At 34.0% G+C, this 24,502-nt stretch overlaps 1 protein-coding gene across 1 annotated transcript in view; it reads left to right on the top strand.

Moving 5' to 3' along the window:
• The window catches only part of LOC122816180 (cytochrome P450 3A19-like), a 167,572-nt gene that overhangs the window by 27,602 nt on the left and 115,468 nt on the right, over positions 1-24,502 (top strand). The window lies entirely within an intron of this gene.

Here is a 24,502-nt window from a genome sequence, read left to right as displayed (position 1 = left end):
ATACATGCTAATGCAAAACTTGTTATTCTGTCAATTTTCTAAGTTTGTAAGATCAATATTTAAAAAGTGTCCCTATTTCTGGGGCTTTGCCCCACTTTTATGTATGGCTTTGTCCAGATTTCTTGCTGTAAGAGGTTGAGAGGTATGGGCCTTCCTGGAGAGATTTAATAATAAGTATAGATACTGGGTATACAATGGGGTCCTCATCTATGCAATATTCTACTGCATGGTTATATACTGCCAGAGATGTAAGTTTAAGTTTTAGATTTTTTTTGTCATGTTGGTAGGAATTGTGGTTAGTGAGAAGATATTAGTAACACCACCTACTTCACTTACAGGTGTGTTGGGTATATTGGATTTATTAATGGAGTTAGCAGCATTTATGCAGTATGAGTTAAATCTACATGCTGTACAATAGCTTGTTTCTTCTGTGAAAGGGCAGGGCCATGATTTTTACCAGGCTAAATAAGTTATTGATTGTTGGGCCGAAACTGTTTTATTAGATTAGTGCATATAAGTTTGTAACGCTTCAACGTTTTATTTTTTTCCCACTTTCCTGATAGTTGTTTTTCCTTGGATTGTTCCTCTTCTGGAGAAAATGGAGTTCTCTTTGTTTCCTACTGATGCAGTGAATTTCTTTGCTGATGCTGTGAAGAGCATCAAGGAAGAAAAGAAGAAAGGCGTCAAGGGTGTAAGTACAAAAGCATTATCCTGAGCTGACGTGTTACTGTTTACCTGCTGAACAGAACGTTTGTATTTCTGTGTCTGTGGAAGAAAAGAAGAAAGGCGTCAAGGGCGTAAGTACAAAAGCATTATCCTGAGCTGATGTGTTACAGTTTACCTACTGAACAGAACGTTTCTATTTCTGTGTCTGTAACATAACTGTTTTGTGTGACAAATGTTATTTAAGACTCCCATACCTTAAGATTTCCAACACTGTACATTTATTGGACCGCATTATGTGTGTATAACTGATTGAAACAAGACCATAGCACTTGAGCTACAATATAAAACATAACGAATGTCAAAGTTAAGGCTGCATTTCTAGTTCTGTTACACCAAGGAACAGAGCCCTGAAAGCTACCCAGGAGACTGGACTTAAATTGCCAACCCTGGCCAAGAAGGAGCCATGCAGGGAGGGATGAAGGAGTGTGACCTGCTCACCTCTCCAGGGGGAGTGAAAAAGGTTGTATGTAAATGTGGGAAGACAGACTTGGTACAATTTCTCTGGTGGAGACTGAGGGACAACAGCACTCATGCTCAGGTGCAAGGCCAGCCTTAAGTGAACTGTTGCCTTTGGCCAAAGGCTCCATGATGGGCCCCTTTTGTCCACTGCCCCTGTGCAGATCATTCTAACCCCCCCATTACCCCCATCCTGGCTTATTTACACCATCTAGATTTTTTCTTCCTTTTTTTTCACAGTTTGGCTTACTTTTCAAATTTATTCTTGCATTCATTCATTCATTCATTCATTCATTCATTCATTCATTAATTCAACGCATCCTTCCTAGGCAAAGCTGCACAGTGATAATAACTGTGGAGGAAATAACTGCATCAGTCCAAGGGTCTGCATGCTGCTAGACCCCCAGAAGCCAGTGGAGCTCCAGATGCTCTGAGATGCATTTTAGAGTTTTTTTTCTTAACAACCCTTTCATCCAATGATGTCCTGAAGAAAAATCATAATTAAAGACAGAAGTTTAATGTTACTCTTCAGCTTCACTTGTTCTTTTATCCTTTAAACAGACCCTAACTGCTGAACATAACACTGTGATAACTGCGGATGAAATAAATGAGCTAAGCTGGGGATCTGGGGATAGCAGCCCCAAGAAGCCATAGGATAATAGATGCTCTGACTTGCATTTTAAAGCTTTCTTTTTCCACATTTTGATCCAAGAGTGACCTGAACAAGAACTCTGAATAAGGAAAGAAATTCGGTCTTTTTTTTTTTCAAGGAAGAAATAAGTTGTATCTGAGGCTTAATTCTCAAAGCTGACAAAATAGTAGTTAATTATAAACTGAGAAGGCACATGTATAAGGATGCATACATTTTGCAGCAGTACCTACCTCCCTACCACCCCCCCCCAAAGAAAAAAAAAGATAGTCACTTTTTGTGTGTTCCTCTCTGGTATTAGATTGGAATGAAAGTGAAGGCACAAATGGCTAAAGTCATATATTTCAAGTTGCTGCAGTTATACATATACACAAGATGCCTCCTCACCCCTTCCCTCGAAAGACCAAAAGGCAGTCATTATCTGTGTACCTCTCTGATGTCAGACTGGAATGAAAGTAAAAAAAAAAGCAAAAAACAAATAGAACTTATTTCAGCCTTTTGCTTTCAGACATATATAAACAGCATGCTTTCTTACACTTCCATAAATGATAGCCATATATATATATGCATCCATTGTTTGAATTTGAGGAAAGTGAAAACATAATGATAAAAGTAATGTGCTAACTTGTTACTCATAGATAGTACACTATTCCTGTGCTAACTTGTTACTCATAGATAGTATACTATTCCTGTGCTAACTTGTTACTCATAGATAGTATACTATTCCTGTGCTAACTTGTTACTCATAGATAGTACACTATTCCTGTGCTAACTTGTTACTCATAGATAGTACACTATTCCTGTGCTAACTTGTTACTCATAGATAGTATACTATTCCTGTGCTAACTTGTTACTCATAGATAGTATACTATTCCTGTGCTAACTTGTTATTCATAGATAGTATACTATTCCTGTGCTAACTTGTTACTCATAGATAGTATACTATTCCTGTGCTAACTTGTTACTCATAGATAGTACACTATTCCTGTGCTAACTTGTTACTCATAGATAGTACACTATTCCTGTGCTAACTTGTTACTCATAGATAGTATACTATTCCTGTGCTAACTTGTTACTCATAGATAGTATACTATTCCTGTGCTAACTTGTTACTCATAGATAGTATACTATTTTTGTGCTAACTTGTTACTCATAGATAGTATACTATTCCTGTGCTAACTTGTTCCTCACAGATAGTACACTATTCATGTGCTAACTTGTTACTCATAGATAGTATACTATTCCTGTGCTAACTTGTTACTCACAGATAGTATACTATTCCTGTGCTAACTTGTTACTCATAGATAGTATACTATTCCTGTGCTAACTTGTTACTCATAGAGAGTACACTATTCCTGTGCTAACTTGTTACTCATAGATAGTACACTATTCCTGTGCTAACTTGTTACTCATAGAGAGTACACTATTCCTGTGCTAACTTGTTACTCATAGATAGTACACTATTCCTGTGCTAACTTGTTACTCATAGATAGTACACTATTCCTGTGCTAACTTGTTACTCATAGATAGTACACTATTCCTGTGCTAACTTGTTACTCATAGATAGTACACTATTCCTGTGGTAACTTGTTACTCATAGATAGTATACTATTCCTGTGATAACTTGTTACTCATAGATAGTATACTATTCCTGTGCTAACTTGTTACTCATAGATAGTATACTATTCCTGTGCTAACTTGTTACTCATAGATAGTATACTATTCCTGTGCTAACTTGTTACTCATAGATAGTACACTTTTCCTGTGCTAACTTGTTACTCATAGATAGTATACTATTCCTGTGCTAACTTGTTACTCATAGATAGTATACTATTCCTGTGCTAACTTGTTATTCATAGATAGTATACTATTCCTGTGCTAACTTGTTACTCATAGATAGTATACTATTCCTGTGCTAACTTGTTACTCATAGATAGTACACTATTCCTGTGCTAACTTGTTACTCATAGATAGTACACTATTCCTGTGCTAACTTGTTACTCATAGAGAGTATACTATTCCTGTGCTAACTTGTTACTCATAGATAGTATACTATTCCTGTGCTAACTTGTTACTCATAGATAGTATACTATTCCTGTGCTAACTTGTTACTCATAGATAGTATACTATTCCTGTGCTAACTGGTTACTCACAGATAGTACACGATTCATGTGCTAACTTGTTACTCATAGATAGTATACTATTCCTGTGCTAACTTGTTACTCATAGATAGTATACTATTCCTGTGCTAACTTGTTACTCATAGATAGTATACTATTCCTGTGCTAACTTGTTACTCATAGATAGTATACTATTCCTGTGCTAACTTGTTACTCATAGATAGTATACTATTCCTGTGCTAACTTGTTACTCATAGATAGTACACTATTCCTGTGCTAACTTGTTACTCATAGATAGTACACTATTCCTGTGCTAACTTGTTACTCATAGATGGTATACTATCCCTGTGCTAACTTGTTACTCATAGATAGTACACTATTCCTGTGCTAACTTGTTACTCATAGATAGTACACTATTCCTGTGCTAACTTGTTACTCATAGATAGTATACTATCCCTCTGCTAACTTGTTACTCATAGATAGTACACTATTCCTGTGCTAACTTGTTACTCATAGATAGTACACTATTCCTGTGCTAACTTGTTACTCATAGATAGTATACTATTCCTGTGCTAACTTGTTACCCATAGATAGTACAGTATTCCTGTGCTAACTTGTTACTCATAGATAGTATACTATTCATGTGCTAACTTGTTACTCATAGATAGTATACTATTCCTGTGCTAACTTGTTACTCATACATAGTATACTATTCTTGTGCTAACTTGTTACTCATAGATAGTATACTATTCCTGTGCTAACTTGTTACTCATAGATAGTATACCATTCCTGTGCTAACTTGTTACTCATAGATAGTATACTATTCCTGTGCTAACTTGTTACTCATAGATAGTATACTATTCCTGTGCTAACTTGTTACTCATAGATAGTATACTATTCCTGTGCTAACTTGTTACTCATAGATAGTATACTATTCCTGTGCTAACTTGTTACTCATAGATAGTATACTATTCCTGTGCTAACTTGTTACTCATAGATAGTATACTATTCCTGTGCTAACTTGTTACTCATAGATAGTATACTATTCCTGTGCTAACTTGTTACTCATAGATAGTACACTATTCCTGTGCTAACTTGTTACTCATAGATAGTACACTATTCCTGTGCTAACTTGTTACTCATAGATAGTACACTATTCCTGTGCTAACTTGTTACTCATAGATAGTATACTATTCCTGTGCTAACTTGTTACTCATAGATAGTATACTATTCCTGTGCTAACTTGTTACTCATAGATAGTACACTATTCCTGTGCTAACTTGTTACTCATAGATAGTATACTATTCCTGTGCTAACTTGTTACTCATAGATAGTATACTATTCCTGTGCTAACTTGTTACTCATAGATAGTATACTATTCCTGTGCTAACTTGTTACTCATAGATAGTATACTATTCCTGTGCTAACTTGTTACTCATAGATAGTATACTATTCCTGTGCTAACTTGTTACTCATAGATAGTATACTATTCCTGTGCTAACTTGTTACTCATAGATAGTATACTATTCCTGTGCTAACTTGTTACTCATAGATAGTATACTATTCCTGTGCTAACTTGTTACTCATAGATAGTATACTATTCCTGTGCTAACTTGTTACTCATAGATAGTATACTATTCCTGTGCTAACTTGTTACTCATAGATAGTATACTATTCCTGTGCTAACTTGTTACTCATAGATAGTATACTATTCCTGTGCTAACTTGTTACTCATAGATAGTATACTATTCCTGTGCTAACTTGTTACTCATAGATAGTATACTATTCCTGTGCTAACTTGTTACTCATAGATAGTATACTATTCCTGTGCTAACTTGTTACTCATAGATAGTATACTATTCCTGTGCTAACTTGTTACTCATAGATAGTATACTATTCCTGTGCTAACTTGTTACTCATAGATAGTATACTATTCCTGTGCTAACTTGTTACTCATAGATAGTATACCATTCCTGTGCTAACTTGTTACTCATAGATAGTATACTATTCCTGTGCTAACTTGTTACTCATAGATAGTATACTATTCCTGTGCTAACTTGTTACTCATAGATAGTATACTATTCCTGTGCTAACTTGTTACTCATAGATAGTATACTATTCCTGTGCTAACTTGTTACTCATAGATAGTATACTATTCCTGTGCTAACTTGTTACTCATAGATAGTATACTATTCCTGTGCTAACTTGTTACTCATAGATAGTATACTATTCCTGTGCTAACTTGTTACTCATAGATAGTATACTATTCCTGTGCTAACTTGTTACTCATAGATAGTATACTATTCCTGTGCTAACTTGTTACTCATAGATAGTATACTATTCCTGTGCTAACTTGTTACTCATAGATAGTATACTATTCCTGTGCTAACTTGTTACTCATAGATAGTATACTATTCCTGTGCTAACTTGTTACTCATAGATAGTAGACTATTCCTGTGCTAACTTGTTACTCATAGAAAGTATACTATTCCTGTGCTAACTTGTTACTCATAGAAAGTATACTATTCCTGTGCTAACTTGTTACTCATAGATAGTATACTATTCCTGTGCTAACTTGTTACTCATAGATAGTATACTATTCCTGTGCTAACTTGTTACTCATAGATAGTATACTATTCCTGTGCTAACTTGTTACTCATAGATAGTATACTATTCCTGTGCTAACTTGTTACTCATAGATAGTATACTATTCCTGTGCTAACTTGTTACTCATAGATAGTATACTATTCCTGTGCTAACTTGTTACTCATAGATAGTATACTATTCCTGTGCTAACTTGTTACTCATAGATAGTATACTATTCCTGTGCTAACTTGTTACTCATAGATAGTATACTATTCCTGTGCTAACTTGTTACTCATAGATAGTATACTATTCCTGTGCTAACTTGTTACTCATAGATAGTATACTATTCCTGTGCTAACTTGTTACTCATAGATAGTATACTATTCCTGTGCTAACTTGTTACTCATAGATAGTATACTATTCCTGTGCTAACTTGTTACTCATAGATAGTATACTATTCCTGTGCTAACTTGTTACTCATAGATAGTATACTATTCCTGTGCTAACTTGTTACTCATAGATAGTATACTATTCCTGTGCTAACTTGTTACTCATAGATAGTATACTATTCCTGTGCTAACTTGTTACTCATAGATAGTATACTATTCCTGTGCTAACTTGTTACTCATAGATAGTATACTATTCCTGTGCTAACTTGTTACTCATAGATAGTATACTATTCCTGTGCTAACTTGTTACTCATAGATAGTATACTATTCCTGTGCTAACTTGTTACTCATAGATAGTATACTATTCCTGTGCTAACTTGTTACTCATAGATAGTATACTATTCCTGTGCTAACTTGTTACTCATAGATAGTATACTATTCCTGTGCTAACTTGTTACTCATAGATAGTATACTATTCCTGTGCTAACTTGTTACTCATAGATAGTATACTATTCCTGTGCTAACTTGTTACTCATAGATAGTATACTATTCCTGTGCTAACTTGTTACTCATAGATAGTATACTATTCCTGTGCTAACTTGTTACTCATAGATAGTATACTATTCCTGTGCTAACTTGTTACTCATAGATAGTATACTATTCCTGTGCTAACTTGTTACTCATAGATAGTATACTATTCCTGTGCTAACTTGTTACTCATAGATAGTATACTATTCCTGTGCTAACTTGTTACTCATAGATAGTATACTATTCCTGTGCTAACTTGTTACTCATAGATAGTATACTATTCCTGTGCTAACTTGTTACTCATAGATAGTATACTATTCCTGTGCTAACTTGTTACTCATAGATAGTATACTATTCCTGTGCTAACTTGTTATTCATAGATAGTATACTATTCCTGTGCTAACTTGTTACTCATAGATAGTATACTATTCCTGTGCTAACTTGTTACTCATAGATAGTATACTATTCCTGTGCTAACTTGTTATTCATAGATAGTATACTATTCCTGTGCTAACTTGTTACTCATAGATAGTAGACTATTCCTGTGCTAACTTGTTACTCATAGATAGTAGACTATTCCTGTGCTAACTTGTTACTCATAGAAAGTATACTATTCCTGTGCTAACTTGTTACTCATAGAAAGTATACTATTCCTGTGCTAACTTGTTACTCATAGATAGTATACTATTCCTGTGCTAACTTGTTACTCATAGATAGTATACTATTCCTGTGCTAACTTGTTACTCATAGATAGTATACTATTCCTGTGCTAACTTGTTACTCATAGATAGTATACTATTCCTGTGCTAACTTGTTACTCATAGATAGTATACTATTCCTGTGCTAACTTGTTACTCATAGATAGTATACTATTCCTGTGCTAACTTGTTACTCATAGATAGTATACTATTCCTGTGCTAACTTGTTACTCATAGATAGTATACTATTCCTGTGCTAACTTGTTACTCATAGATAGTATACTATTCCTGTGCTAACTTGTTACTCATAGATAGTATACTATTCCTGTGCTAACTTGTTACTCATAGATAGTATACTATTCCTGTGCTAACTTGTTACTCATAGATAGTATACTATTCCTGTGCTAACTTGTTACTCATAGATAGTATACTATTCCTGTGCTAACTTGTTACTCATAGATAGTATACTATTCCTGTGCTAACTTGTTACTCATAGATAGTATACTATTCCTGTACTAACTTGTTACTCATAGATAGTATACTATTCCTGTGCTAACTTGTTACTCATAGATAGTATACTATTCCTGTGCTAACTTGTTACTCATAGATAGTATACTATTCCTGTGCTAACTTGTTACTCATAGATAGTATACTATTCCTGTGCTAACTTGTTACTCATAGATAGTATACTATTCCTGTGCTAACTTGTTACTCATAGATAGTATACTATTCCTGTGCTAACTTGTTACTCATAGATAGTAGACTATTCCTGTGCTAACTTGTTACTCATAGATAGTATACTATTCCTGTGCTAACTTGTTACTCATAGATAGTATACTATTCCTGTGCTAACTTGTTACTCATAGATAGTATACTATTCCTGTGCTAACTTGTTACTCATAGATAGTATACTATTCCTGTGCTAACTTGTTACTCATAGATAGTATACTATTCCTGTGCTAACTTGTTACTCATAGATAGTATACTATTCCTGTGCTAACTTGTTACTCATAGATAGTATACTATTCCTGTGCTAACTTGTTACTCATAGATAGTATACTATTCCTGTGCTAACTTGTTACTCATAGATAGTATACTATTCCTGTGCTAACTTGTTACTCATAGATAGTATACTATTCCTGTGCTAACTTGTTACTCATAGATAGTATACTATTCCTGTGCTAACTTGTTACTCATAGATAGTATACTATTCCTGTGCTAACTTGTTACTCATAGATAGTATACTATTCCTGTGCTAACTTGTTACTCATAGATAGTATACTATTCCTGTGCTAACTTGTTACTCATAGATAGTATACTATTCCTGTGCTAACTTGTTACTCATAGATAGTATACTATTCCTGTGCTAACTTGTTACTCATAGATAGTATACTATTCCTGTGCTAACTTGTTACTCATAGATAGTATACTATTCCTGTGCTAACTTGTTACTCATAGATAGTATACTATTCCTGTGCTAACTTGTTACTCATAGATAGTATACTATTCCTGTGCTAACTTGTTACTCATAGATAGTATACTATTCCTGTGCTAACTTGTTACTCATAGATAGTATACTATTCCTGTGCTAACTTGTTACTCATAGATAGTATACTATTCCTGTGCTAAGTTGTTACTCATAGATAGTATACTATTCCTGTGCTAACTTGTTACTCATAGATAGTATACTATTCCTGTGCTAACTTGTTACTCATAGATAGTATACTATTCCTGTGCTAACTTGTTACTCATAGATAGTATACTATTCCTGTGCTAACTTTTTACTCATAGATAGTATACTATTCCTGTGCTAACTTGTTACTCATAGATAGTATACTATTCCTGTGCTAACTTGTTACTCATAGATAGTATACTATTCCTGTGCTAACTTGTTACTCATAGATAGTATACTATTCCTGTGCTAACTTGTTACTCATAGATAGTATACTATTCCTGTGCTAACTTGTTACTCATAGATAGTATACTATTCCTGTGCTAACTTGTTACTCATAGATAGTATACTATTCCTGTGCTAACTTGTTACTCATAGATAGTATACTATTCCTGTGCTAACTTGTTACTCATAGATAGTATACTATTCCTGTGCTAACTTGTTACTCATAGATAGTATACTATTCCTGTGCTAACTTGTTACTCATAGATAGTATACTATTCCTGTGCTAACTTGTTACTCATAGATAGTATACTATTCCTGTGCTAACTTGTTACTCATAGATAGTATACTATTCCTGTGCTAACTTGTTACTCATAGATAGTATACTATTCCTGTGCTAACTTGTTACTCATAGATAGTATACTATTCCTGTGCTAACTTGTTACTCATAGATAGTATACTATTCCTGTGCTAACTTGTTACTCATAGATAGTATACTATTCCTGTGCTAACTTGTTACTCATAGATAGTATACTATTCCTGTGCTAACTTGTTACTCATAGATAGTATACTATTCCTGTGCTAACTTGTTACTCATAGATAGTATACTATTCCTGTGCTAACTTGTTACTCATAGATAGTATACTATTCCTGTGCTAACTTGTTACTCATAGATAGTATACTATTCCTGTGCTAACTTGTTACTCATAGATAGTATACTATTCCTGTGCTAACTTGTTACTCATAGATAGTATACTATTCCTGTGCTAACTTGTTACTCATAGATAGTATACTATTCCTGTGCTAACTTGTTACTCATAGATAGTATACTATTCCTGTGCTAACTTGTTACTCATAGATAGTATACTATTCCTGTGCTAACTTGTTACTCATAGATAGTATACTATTCCTGTGCTAACTTGTTACTCATAGATAGTATACTATTCCTGTGCTAACTTGTTACTCATAGATAGTATACTATTCCTGTGCTAACTTGTTACTCATAGATAGTATACTATTCCTGTGCTAACTTGTTACTCATAGATAGTATACTATTCCTGTGCTAACTTGTTACTCATAGATAGTATACTATTCCTGTGCTAACTTGTTACTCATAGATAGTATACTATTCCTGTGCTAACTTGTTACTCATAGATAGTATACTATATTTGTGCTAACTTTACTCATAGATAGTATACTATTCCTGTGCTAACTTGTTACTCATAGATAGTATACTATTCCTGTGCTAACTTGTTACTCATAGATAGTATACTATTCCTGTGCTAACTTGTTACTCATAGATAGTATACTATTCCTGTACTAACTTGTTACTCATAGATAGTATACTATTCCTGTGCTAACTTGTTACTCATAGATAGTATTACTATTCCTGTGCTAACTTGTTACTCATAGATAGTATACTATTCATGTGCTAACTTGTTACTCATAGATAGTATACTATTCCTGTGCTAACTTGTTACTCATAGATAGTATACTATTCCTGTGCTAACTTGTTACTCATAGATAGTATACTATTCCTGTGCTAACTTGTTACTCATAGATAGTATACCATTCCTGTGCTAACTTGTTACTCATAGATAGTATACCATTCCTGTGGTAACTTGTTACTCATAGATAGTATACTATTCCTGTGCTAACTTGTTACTCATAGATAGTATACTATTCCTGTGCTAACTGGTTACTCATAGATAGTATACTATTCCTGTGCTAACTTGTTACTCATAGATAGTATACTATTCCTGTGCTAACTGGTTACTCATAGATAGTATACTATTCCTGTGCTAACTTGTTACTCATAGATAGTATACTATTCCTGTGCTAACTTGTTACTCATAGATAGTACACTATTCCTGTGCTAACTTGTTACTCATAGATAGTATACTATTCCTGTGCTAACTTGTTACTCATAGATAGTATACTATTCCTGTGCTAACTTGTTACTCATAGATAGTATACTATTCCTGTGCTAACTTGTTACTCATAGATAGTATACTATACTTGTGCTAACTTTACTCATAGATAGTATACTATTCCTGTGCTAACTTGTTACTCATAGATAGTATACTATTCCTGTGCTAACTTGTTACTCATAGATAGTATACTATTCCTTTGCTAACTTGTTACTCATAGATAGTATACTATTCCTGTACTAACTTGTTACTCATAGATAGTATACTATTTCTGTGCTAACTTGTTACTCATAGATAGTATTACTATTCCTGTGCTAACTTGTTACTCATAGATAGTATACTATTCCTGTGCTAACTTGTTACTCATAGATAGTATACTATTCCTGTGCTAACTTGTTACTCATAGATAGTATACTATTCCTGTGCTAACTTGTTACTCATAGATAGTATACTATTCCTGTGCTAACTTGTTACTCATAGATAGTATACTATTCCTGTGCTAACTTGTTACTCATAGATAGTATATCATTCCTGTGCTAACTTGTTACTCATAGATAGTATACTATTCCTGTGCTAACTTGTTACTCATAGATAGTATACTATTCCTGTGCTAACTTGTTACTCATAGATAGTATACTATTCCTGTGCTAACTTGTTACTCATAGATAGTATACTATTCCTGTGCTAACTTGTTACTCATAGATAGTATACTATTCCTGTGCTAACTTGTTACTCATAGATAGTATACTATTCCTGTGCTAACTTGTTACTCATAGATAGTATACTATTCCTGTGCTAACTTGTTACTCATAGATAGTATACTATTCCTGTGCTAACTTTTTACTCATAGATAGTACACAATTCCTGTGCTAACTTGTTACTCATAGATAGTATACTATTCCTGTGCTAACTTGTTACTCATAGATAGTATACTATTCCTGTGCTAACTTGTTACTCATAGATAGTATACTATTCTTGTGCTAACTTTACTCATAGATAGTATACTATTCCTGTGCTAACTTGTTACTTATATATAGTACACTATTCCTGTGCTAACTTGTTACTCATAGATAGTATACTATTCCTGTGCTAACTTGTTACTCATAGATAGTATACTATTCCTGTGCTAACTTGTTACTCATAGATAGTATACTATTCCTGTGCTAACTTGTTACTCATGGATAATATACTATTCCTGTGCTAACTTGTTACTCATAGATAGTATTACTATTCCTGTGCTAACTTGTTACTCATAGATAGTATACTATTCCTGTGCTAACTTGTTACTCATAGATAGTATACTATTCCTGTGCTAACTTGTTACTCATAGATAGTATACTATTCCTGTACAAGCTATAGTGACTGTCTGTGAACTTTGTGAAGAAAGTTAATGAAATAATAACCATACTGTCCCCAGTCCAACACAAGCTACAGTGACCTGCACATACAGTACCTCTGAGGACTGGGACAAAAATTAAAGAAATAATGACATTATCTCCAGCCCCCCACCCCACCCCAAGCTTCAGCAGCCTTCTGTATACATCTCTGAGTAGGGACAATTTTAGACTAGTTGGTCTACAGGGTAGAGGCTACTACAGTGTCAACAACTACTTACTCAGTCTTGGAGTGTGAAGGCAACCACCCTCAGAAGTTCTGAAGGTCTGGATGTTCTGTGATGTATTTTTACCTTATTTTTGAAAGGTGACTGTTTAAACAGAGCAACTGACAAGAGGCTCATTTACTTTCATCCAAACAACCCCTTTCTCCACCCAGCAGTTATTACTACTTCTATGTGCAGTTGACATGTCTAATTGTAATAAAAGAGAATGGCAGTGTAATGTATTTCACCTTTGCTCCACACAAACAGCTACCATACATTAAAGTATTCAAATGTGCTTCACACATATCACATTAGTCCTGCAAAGCAGAATAATGAGTAAGCAACAACCCTTTCATCCAGTGATATTCTGAACAATTATAGCTACTTGGTCTGCACATATCTCAGATGTCCAGTTAAGTAGTTCATTTTACTTTGCATAAATGCATGCTAGTCCTGTAAAGACAGATAGTGACTATTTAAACTAAGAAAACAATAACAGGGTCAGTTACTTTCAATAGACAGCTCCCAACCCCACCTTGCAGTCCTAGCTGCTTCTGTCTGCACTTCAGATGATTGGGATAAAAAATGGGCATGTATTGTATTTCATTTCTGCCTTGCAAATAGTAGCCACACATTAAAGTATTCTAAGTTGCCTCATATAGTACACATTAATCCCAAAAATACACACTAGTCCTGCAAAGCCAGACAGTGACTGTTTAAACTAAGATACAAGATAATATACCAAATAAACGAAACTACCACCAGCGGAAACACGACCACAAACAGAAGATCAGATAAAGCCAGTATATATAAAATAAAACAGTTCCTGTTTGCGGTCGAACCAAGCTGTAAACAGTTAAGTTACCAAAGAAATATATGTATGTACAGTTCAGCGTCTCTTCAGACCTTCAGGTAGATGGCAAAAACCAGGCTATTAGCAGTCGAGTTACTAGGAGAATATATACAGTTCAGCGTCTCTTCAGACCTTCAACTATGTTGTAAAAAGTCTTCACAAAACCAGGCAATATTTTCATGAAAGACTAAGAAATCCAGTCTCACTTCTGAGCATACTTATAAAAAGTTTTCTTTATTGACAGCAAATTCAGTCGGTAAACGCTTTCGCTATACAGATTTTTCAAACCCATATGAACCAGTGCTAAAAATAGTACTTTTATAGAACTTCCTTAACAAGATAATTAAGGCAATCAATCAATCAGGCAAATCATTGCTTAAAGAAATAACAATACAAAAAAAACATAGTCACTATACAAAAACTACTAATACTTAATCTAATCACTATTTTAAAACTTCTAAATAAGTAATTCATCAAAAATATATGCTAATTAAATTCTTTTTCTTACAAATATATGTATATAATTATAAATAATAAATATAAAAAATATATAAAAATAAAATAAATGCATATTCAAAAATTCAATAAATGCAATTATTACTATAATTATTACTATAATTAAAATCATAATTATACATATTTCATTTAAACCTATATTTCCTGTTTTTAAGAGCAGGTTTCAACGGAATCCTATCATTGAGTCCAGGAAAAACATGAGCTTGTAGCCTTTCACACAGGCCATTAGATAGATATGAACTTGAAGTCTTGAGTAAGGGGTTATCTTTTATACCCTCGAGACGAAGCAATTTAACAGATACTATTTTATATGTTAAACTTTTTGTAAGAAATTTGCAGCTAAAAATTTTGTTTGCTGATACTAATCCAGGAATTATAAATAAGCAATTAAAAAAAAACCTAATCTTTTTGTACCTAACCTGCATCCATTACTTGATGCTTTTAGTAAAATTGTGGAAAAAGACTTTGTGTGCCAATAGCTATGCCAACCTAGTCATGGCTTTATGGGAAGAGCAGAAACTATTTTGTTTAGATTCTTATCAGAAACACATATTTTTTTATAGGCGTTTTGTTGATGATTTATTTTTTCTTTGGATGGGCACTTTAGAAGAGTTAAAAAGGTTTGAGAATGAAGTCCATTCTTTGACATCCTTTTTGAAATTCACCATGACCTACTCTACTCATAATATTCATTTTCTTGATGTATCTATTTGGCGGCTGGAAGATGGGCAATTTAACACAGGCGTACATAGGAAATTATGTTATAAAAATACACTTCTACATAGAGACAGTATGCATCCCAACCATATTTTTTCTAACCTTATCAAAGGACAGGCCATCAGAGCATCGATATTGAATCCCTTATGGCCTGACTTTGAAGGGGAATTAAGTGATTTGGGTGCAAGGTTATGTGCTAGAAATTACAATCCAACAGAAATAGAGAAAGCTTTTACATTTACTAAAGACATTAAAACAGATAGAGCTTGTCCTATCTTTTCTGAAGCCGGAATGGAGATTTAGAAAGTAAATAAAACTAGCGAATTTAAGAACGCTAGTGAGCAGCAAAAAATAACTTTATTTTTTATTCAGGATATTCAATCAATTAAAGGAATAATCAATAAACACTGGGATTTACTTATGATTGATCCAGAGATTAAGAAGTTAGTTGGAGAACAACCTCAATTTGTTTTTAAAAATAAGAAAAATTTACATAGGCTGTTATGTTTTCCTAGCTATATGCAATCTTCAGGACCTGTCACTTTTAATGATACTCAACCTTGTAATAAATGTAATTTCTGTGATTATATATCTAATATTAACATGTTTGTACATCCAGTTACTAGCCAAGTATTTACATTTCATATTAATGCTGTGATACCAAACATGTTGTTTATATAGCTACCTGTACATCCTGCACTGCATTTTACGTAGGTAAGACGGATAGAAAGTTAAAAGAAAGGGTGAGGGAACATCTTTATCAAATCCGTATCAAGTCTGAAGTTAATGCACTATCTAAGCATGTTCTACAAAATAATGTTATACATACTTTTAGGTTTTCTGTGATACACATTAATTTACCTAATATTACGGGAGGTGATCTTGAGAATCATACTGAGCAGGCAGAAACTAAATGGATTATCAGGCTACAAGCTCATGTTTTTCCTGAACTCAGTGATAGGATTCCGTTGAAACCTGCTCTTAAAAACAGGAAATATAGGTTTAAATGAAATATTTATAATTATGATTTTAATTATAGTAATAATTGCATTTATTGAATTTTTGAATATGCATTTATTTTATTTTTATATATTTTTTTATATTTATTATTTATAATTATATACATATATTTGTAAGAAAAAATATTTTAATTAGCATATATTTTTGATGAATTACTTATTTAGAAGTTTTAAAATAGTGATTAGATTAAGTATTAGTAGTTTTTGTATGGTGAATATGTTTTTTTGTATTGTTATTTCTTTAAGCAATGATTTGCCTGATTGATTGATTGCCTTAATTATCTTGTTAAGGAAGTTCTATAAAAGTACTATTTTTAGCACTGGTTCATATGGGTTTGAAAAAACTGTATAGCGAAAGCACTTACCGACTGAATTTGCTGTCAATAAAGAAAACATTTTATAAGTGTGCTCAGAAGTGAGACTGGATTCCTTAGTCTTTCATGAAAATATTGCCTGGTTTTGTGAAGACTTTTTACAACATAGTTGAAGGTCTGAAGGTCTGAAGAGACGCTGAACTGTATATATTCTCCTAGTAACACGACTGCTAATAGCCTGGTTTTTGCCATCTACCTGAAGGTCTGAAGAGACGCTGAACTGTACATATATATATTTCTTTGGTAACTTAACTGTTTACAGCTTGGTTCGACTGCAAACAGGAACTGTTTTAAGATACAAGATAGTCAATTCCTTTCTACAGACAGCTCCCAACATTACCCATCAGTTATAGCTATTTCTGTGCGTACATCAGACATTGGACTGTAATAAAAATGATGACTATGTATTGTATTTCAGCTTTGTTCTTAAAAAAACAATGACCAAATATTAATGTATTCTATGTTGCTTGACACAAATCATTGTAATCCTGTAATATCAGAATAATAAGCAAACAGCAGCCATCAGTCATATTCCTTCCCAGACAGGCTACCATTCCTTATATGCTCTAATTTACTTAGTTAAACAACATGTTTTGCATCAGCAAGTAGGTACTGAGGAATAAGAAACATGAAACTCCATCTGGCATTTTTGACTGACTATAATCCTCAGTAGGTTACCAGAAAATCTCAAAATTTATAAGGGACAGTGTAAACATATCAGATGAAATAAAGGACATTGTACAAAATCAAGGACAGCTAAGAACTATAATTGCCTGGTTGACTGCCAATATATATATATATATATATATATATATATATATATATATATATATATATATATATATATATATATATATATATCTATATATATATATATATATATATATATATATATATATATATATATATATATATATATGGTGTACCCAAGTTACAATAAAGGGTCACTGCAGAGAAGAAAGAGGTGGTTCATTGTAAGAGTGATATGGACTGAAATAATCTGCTTAAATCAAATCCATGTTAAGAAGCTTAAATCTATTTTGGATATTTTTTATGGCAGATAGGACATTTTAGGACAGGAAAAAGTAAAGCATCTTTTAGACCTTCTTATCCCATCTAGTCTATGGGTATATGTTATATGTTATGTGATATGTTATCTCATATTAGCTTGTGTTATGCTGTGTTATGTCATGCAGTTATGTTGTGTTATTTTAATATTACACCATATAAGGAAAGTGAAGTCCCAACAAGATAAGTAGAAAATCCCCAGCCTTGAGTCTGTAGTACTTGGCCCTGGAAAAGTGTCTTGTCTATTCTGTTAAATCTGTAATACTGCATAGTAACAGTTTTCATTAAACTGATTTATGTCAAAGGATGAGAAATAGACTGTTGATTCAAAGTTTGAAGCCTTAGGATTGAGATTCTTACTGTGCTGAGGGCATCAGGGAAACAAACCAGCATCTTACTTATCAATGACACATTGGAGACAATGAATACAGGAAAGGCATAGAAATTTCAAGACTGACCAGATTTTCTGTCCAGGTGACATGTGGCACAATTCACCAGTGTATCACTAATGCTGTATAAAAGAATAGCAAATGAAAATATGTGCATAAAACTACCCCATAGATTTATATGATTGTTCTGCACATTAAAGAATGATACCAGGTTAATTTATGGGAGCTCTTTATATTAACTTTCTAGGATCAAGTGAATTTCCTTCAAATGATGATGGATTCTCAGGCATCCCATAAACACTACAGTTCAAATGGAGTAGATCATGTCTATAAAGGTAACCTTTATTGCCTACACTGTTGATTTGTGTTAAGCTTTATAATCTATTGTACTACATTTTTATCTATGACATTTTATTTGGTACTACTTCAAAGTCATAAAATATTTATATTATTCCAACAAAAAAGTGATTTGTGTTTGAACTTAAAAAATAAAATGCTGTTTTCCTTTATGAAAAAAGCAGAACTGTAGTGTGTGTGTGTGTGTGTGTGTGTGTGTGTGTGTGTGTGTGTGTGTGTGTGTGTGTGTGTGTGTGTGCTTGCGTGTGTGTGTGTGTGTGTGTGTGTGCTTGCGTGTGTATATGCTTTTGTTTATATACATCCATTATATATTTATCCATGTGTCTTTACCTTTGATCACAATAAAGGGACATGGTAGCTATGTACTCATGTGTTTTGTATTTATTCTGTTAGTCTGGCAGTTAGCACAGTGGATTAAGGCGATGAGCCGTTAATGAGCTGCTTCCTGTGGTCCATTTGCCTACTGTGTGACTCTGGCCAATTCTTTTTTTTTTTATACCATAAACATGCTCATAGTATATAAAATAGTATACACTGCTTTATGTGAGAAATGTGAGGCTTTTATATAGATAAAACAGAAAGGAAACTTAGGAAAATAATCTATGAGCATGTTTATGACATAAAAAACGAAAACCAAAGGAATGCACTGTATAAACACACTTCTGTGTCAATCTGCTAGATTCTTGTTTTTTGTATTAGAGAAGGTCCCTATTGATGTTAGAGGTGGTCCTTGGGCGACGAAGTTAGAATAGAGAGAGAATTGTACTGGCAAATTATATCGGAAGCTAACAAATGGGTAGGTTTGAATGATATGGTCTCTCTTGCCCCTGTTTTAAAATTGAGATCAGCTAAGCTTTAATGAATTTTCATGGTTTTAACAACGCATGTATATATTTGTGTATTTTAACACTGCATATTTTATTATTTTCTGTCGTGAACATCATTATTATATTTCTGCCACTAGATGGAGCCATTAATACATGATCAATACTATATACTTTATATTTTAGTTTACTTTTAAAGTTTTTATTGAATACTATTGTGATTTTATAGTGGAATTTTATAAGGTAATGTTTATTTATTTGTTAATATTTACATTTTTATTGTTGAGTGGAACATGTTCTCCCAGAATTAATTATGTTAAATTAGATAATTTAATTGGTTTGTTATGGTTTAATTAATGAGGGTATAAAAGGAAGATTTGACATTTCTGGTGTTGTCTGATGAAGTCTGTGGTGTTACAGATGAAAACGCATTGGTTTTAGGAGCATTCATGTTTTTATTGTGTGTCTTTTTTCATTGGTGGCCGTTTGTGTGAATTTCAACAAGTATTCTTAAACTTTGGCTTGGTTTAAGGGAAGCTGCTCATCCGAGTGTTCCTTTTTGGGATTATTGGTTTCATTTGAACACTTTTATTCTTCCTTTGTGTTTTAAATTGTTCATTTTGAAGGATGGATGAGCTTCCTGGTACCACTGGAGCTGTTCCACCTGGGAGCGACAAGAAAGGGGAGATCTTGACTTTGATTGGCCAAGTGACACAGCTTGTCAACCTGTTGACTCCGATTTGCCATTCTGTGGCTGCATCCACCCCAAAGGTTACATTTCCTGATAACCGGGAGGCGTGGTTACAAAAGCAAAGAGGGTATGGTCTAACCACCAAACAGCATTCTAGCAGCAACATTGGTTTGAATAAATCACCTGGAATTGATTTAAATGGGACTCCTGAGATTTTTTGGACTGATATAACAGATTGTTCGTTAAATGGGCAGAATGAGATGCTAAATCCAGAATGAGAAAACCGGATACAAGGTGAGTGTTTATTTATTAACGGACATGATTCTAGTGACTGGAATCTGGAATCTTGGCTTACTAAGAAGGTCTCTTTTGAAAACACAGAACAGTTATTTAACTCTAATGAGATGGACACTTGTGTTAGTAACTTGTTTCAGATAAAAGACTTACTTTTGAAATGTAAGACTTTAAATTTAGACAACGCTTATTTAAAGGAATGTCTTAGGCTCCACATTGTACTGAAGGGTCTTAGGCTATATAAATACCCAAATAATATGGAGGATGGTTCAGACTTCCATAAGGAACTATTAGAAATCTTTGACAAATGTGGGTTTGAAATAATGCGTACTATTATTATGTAAAACAAAAGGGACTTGTATACATTATATGAACGAATAGAAAATGTCAACCAGTGTTTGGTAAATGATATGCTGTACATGGTTGACCAAGAAAGGAAAAAATATGTTGACCTAAGGGGACAGGTTGATGAGAAATTAAATGTTATTTTTTAATAGAACAAAGGGAAAACTGGATATGGACACTAAAAAATATGAAACAAAGTGTAGTTACCCTAAACCAAGGAGTTGCATGAATCAGGAGAGAAGAAAGGAGGGAACATGGTAGGCAAAATTACTATAATTTTAACAATTTTAACAGCAATTCCAATTATTTTAATGATCCTGATGGTTTTGAGGAGGGTCACCCAAATGAGAAGGGAGAGTCATAAAGACCTGGTGATTTAAATAACCCTTTAGAATATCCCCCCTCCAGAGATCAGAGAGGCTGAAGAACAAACAGCCTATTCAATGCAATAACGGCAAGTGGAGGGGGTGGAACAGGACGGGGGTGTGAGAGAGAGATATTAACAAAGACAGAGCACTCCTTCTAGGACCAATAGTATGATGATTGAAGGTTGTAAGCTGAGCTACAGGGCTGACACTATATTTAATTATAGTACTCTAGACATTACATAAACTCATTTGGGGTTGTTTTTAAAGGGTTTTAAATTTATACCAAGGAAGAAATGTGACATAAGTAAGGTTATTATTGACCCGAAAATGTTTACATGAAAGAAAAACTTAGAATTCATGTTTGAAGGGCATAATAAAGGAAGTGTTAGTTTGAAAAAGAGAAGTACTTGGAACCCCCGCCCCCTTACAATCGCAGTTGACAAATTTTGAACTGACATTAGAGAAAGAACTTAGAGAAGGAATTTAAAAAAAATAAGGTTGTTTCAAATTTGACCAAAGATGAAAGGGATTTATTAGATGACATCATGTCTAACCAGTTTATTAGACTGATGAAACAGGACAAAGGGGGAGGGACAGTAATTACAGATTCTATTTTTGTATTGCTCATACAGACTTAAAAAGTTGCTAGAATAATAGCATTTGTCTTAGCATGCATTTTCTGAAAGAAATGTCTGAAACTGAAATATATGGCATTATTTGGTTATTTCAATCATCAGTGACTTGCCAAAAAAACACAATTTTATGAGGAATAAGCCAGAAATATAAGGCATAAATATGGGCAGTTGAAAGGTACGCATACCTCTCGACCTCTCAGAGCAAGACATTTGGACAAAGTCTGAAATAATGGGGATATCATGGCCCAAAAATAGGGATATATTTTAAATATTGCTCTTTTTAACTTAGAAAATTGCTTGAATTACAGGATTTGTGTTTGCACGCATTTTACGAAGGATATGAAGTCTATAGACACACACACACACACACACACACACACACACACACACACACACACACACACACACACACACACACACACACACCAGTGTCAATGGCACAACAGGTAGCACACTTGCCTTTGGTGCAGTGCAGAAGGCTGTGGGTTCTATTCCCACACCAACTAGCTCAATTGCTGACACTGCAAGATAAGAAGGTTGCTGCACTCATGAGTGGGTATGCCATCTGTAGGATGGGATGTTGAGGTCCTATTTGTCTGAGTTGGTGGTATCTCAGGAGGTAGTATTAGGGCTAAAAGGCATTAATGAGGTAGACCAATGGCCCTGCCCCTACATCTTACTTTAGAAAAACACTTTCCATAGCTGTCCTGTTATACAAGACACAAACTTAAACACACATACACAACACTGTATCTATCCTATTACATAACCCTTACTCTAACCCTAAGCCATACACACCTAATTGTCTCATGACACTAAATCGTTTTTCCTTACATAAACCATCCATCCATCCATCCTCAACCCTTTTTCCCATTTTTTTTACATGGGGTTGGGGTGTCACTCAACAGTGACAGTCATCTCGACTGAGGTTTTAAAGTGCCGGGTGGCTAGCCCTACCACGGTAGTTTATCCGTACCACTCACTCGCACACACACACTCGCATCTATGGTCAAATTACAGTGTCCAGTCCATCTACTGCATGTCTTTGGAATGTGGGTGAAAAATGCACAACCTGGAGGAAACCCACGCAACTGCAGGATAGACATGCATACTTGGCACATAAGGCACCCCAGCTAGTTCAGAATCATAGTGCCATTCTCACTAAAACACTGCAAGTTACATTAAAGCTTTTCACATTTCCACATACTTTATACCTTACTTGCATAATATGCTGCAACATTATTATTTTTTTTTTGCTTCCATTTAATTATCTTAAATGTTAAAGAATCAATGAAAATCTTGTTAAAATGTTGGAACATGCATGCAGAAAATATGAAGATGTTAAGACCCAAAAATAAGAAAATAAAAATGTCACGTCACTGACAAGTCAATGAGCCAATTAAGACAAACTACCAGAATCTAGCCAGTCCCTCAGTTCCACCCTGTTCTAAAGAATGTCACAAATTTGCAGATAATGTCACCATTGCCATAATCTATCAAAATACACAGGCAACTAAATGAAGCAGAACACCATTAAAAAAATGGCTTACAAAGCAACTCATTACCAAGTTACTAAAGCTTTCTTAATCCATGTAGCCTCTGTATTCTCCTCAAAATAAAACAAAACTGATGAATATTTTGACACATGCTTTTTATTTCAAAATATAACATACTAGGAAAATTTGTGTCAAAGGAATAATACATGAGAGGGATAGTCATCATAGTAGGATTTAGAAATGCTTAGCATGAATTTGGTGCTGGGGATAAAACCTAGCTAATGCAAGACTTAAACCCTACCCTAACATATATCCTTGTTTCATATAATGTGCAAATCTAAAAGAACATTTGGGTTTTCTTTTTTTTCCATTGACTAGTCTCGCCTTTGTGCCCACATTCCCTCATTATGGTTCTATGTTTCTTCCTGTTGCCCTGCAGATTCCTGCCAGCATTTGCTGGATTTGGATCCCTCCAGTCAACTCAAAGGCGATGGTCATCGAACATGCAACGCACTTTCTCAGAGGAAAGTCCGCGTTTAAATTTCGCGAGCAAATAAGGAAAGCTTTTTTTTTTTTCTGGCTTCAGGTTATGTGATTTAACAAAATGGAGGAGTTGTCAAAAAGTTCACTAGACTCAAAGGGGGTCAAGCCTGAGAGTGCACATTCCAACTGCTTTTCTCTACCCGCCCCCTTTGTTCTTTGACACTCAATATCCTTATTAGGGCAGGGATTGCCATGGCAGCCATATAGATGAAACAGAGGAATCTAAGTAGTATGTACTTAGACATACTTAGTATGTCTAAGGCATTGAATCTAAGTAGTATGTAACAGTTTAATTCTTTAAAAGTTAGTGTTCACGTTTCTGAAATAAAAACTTTTTAAAGCTTCTGAAGTCGCTTAAAATGACACGAGGCAATACTTAAATGGTGGTGCTACTGGATTTTGGTACTGCAATACTTAAACGCACTGCACATTTTTA

The sequence above is a fragment of the Protopterus annectens genome, chromosome 12.part0, assembly GCF_019279795.1.
Source record: "Protopterus annectens isolate FY-2018-M chromosome 12.part0, PAN1.0, whole genome shotgun sequence".
Classification (NCBI taxonomy): Eukaryota; Metazoa; Chordata; order Ceratodontiformes; family Protopteridae; genus Protopterus; species Protopterus annectens.
This window is presented reverse-complemented; position numbering and strand designations above follow the sequence as displayed.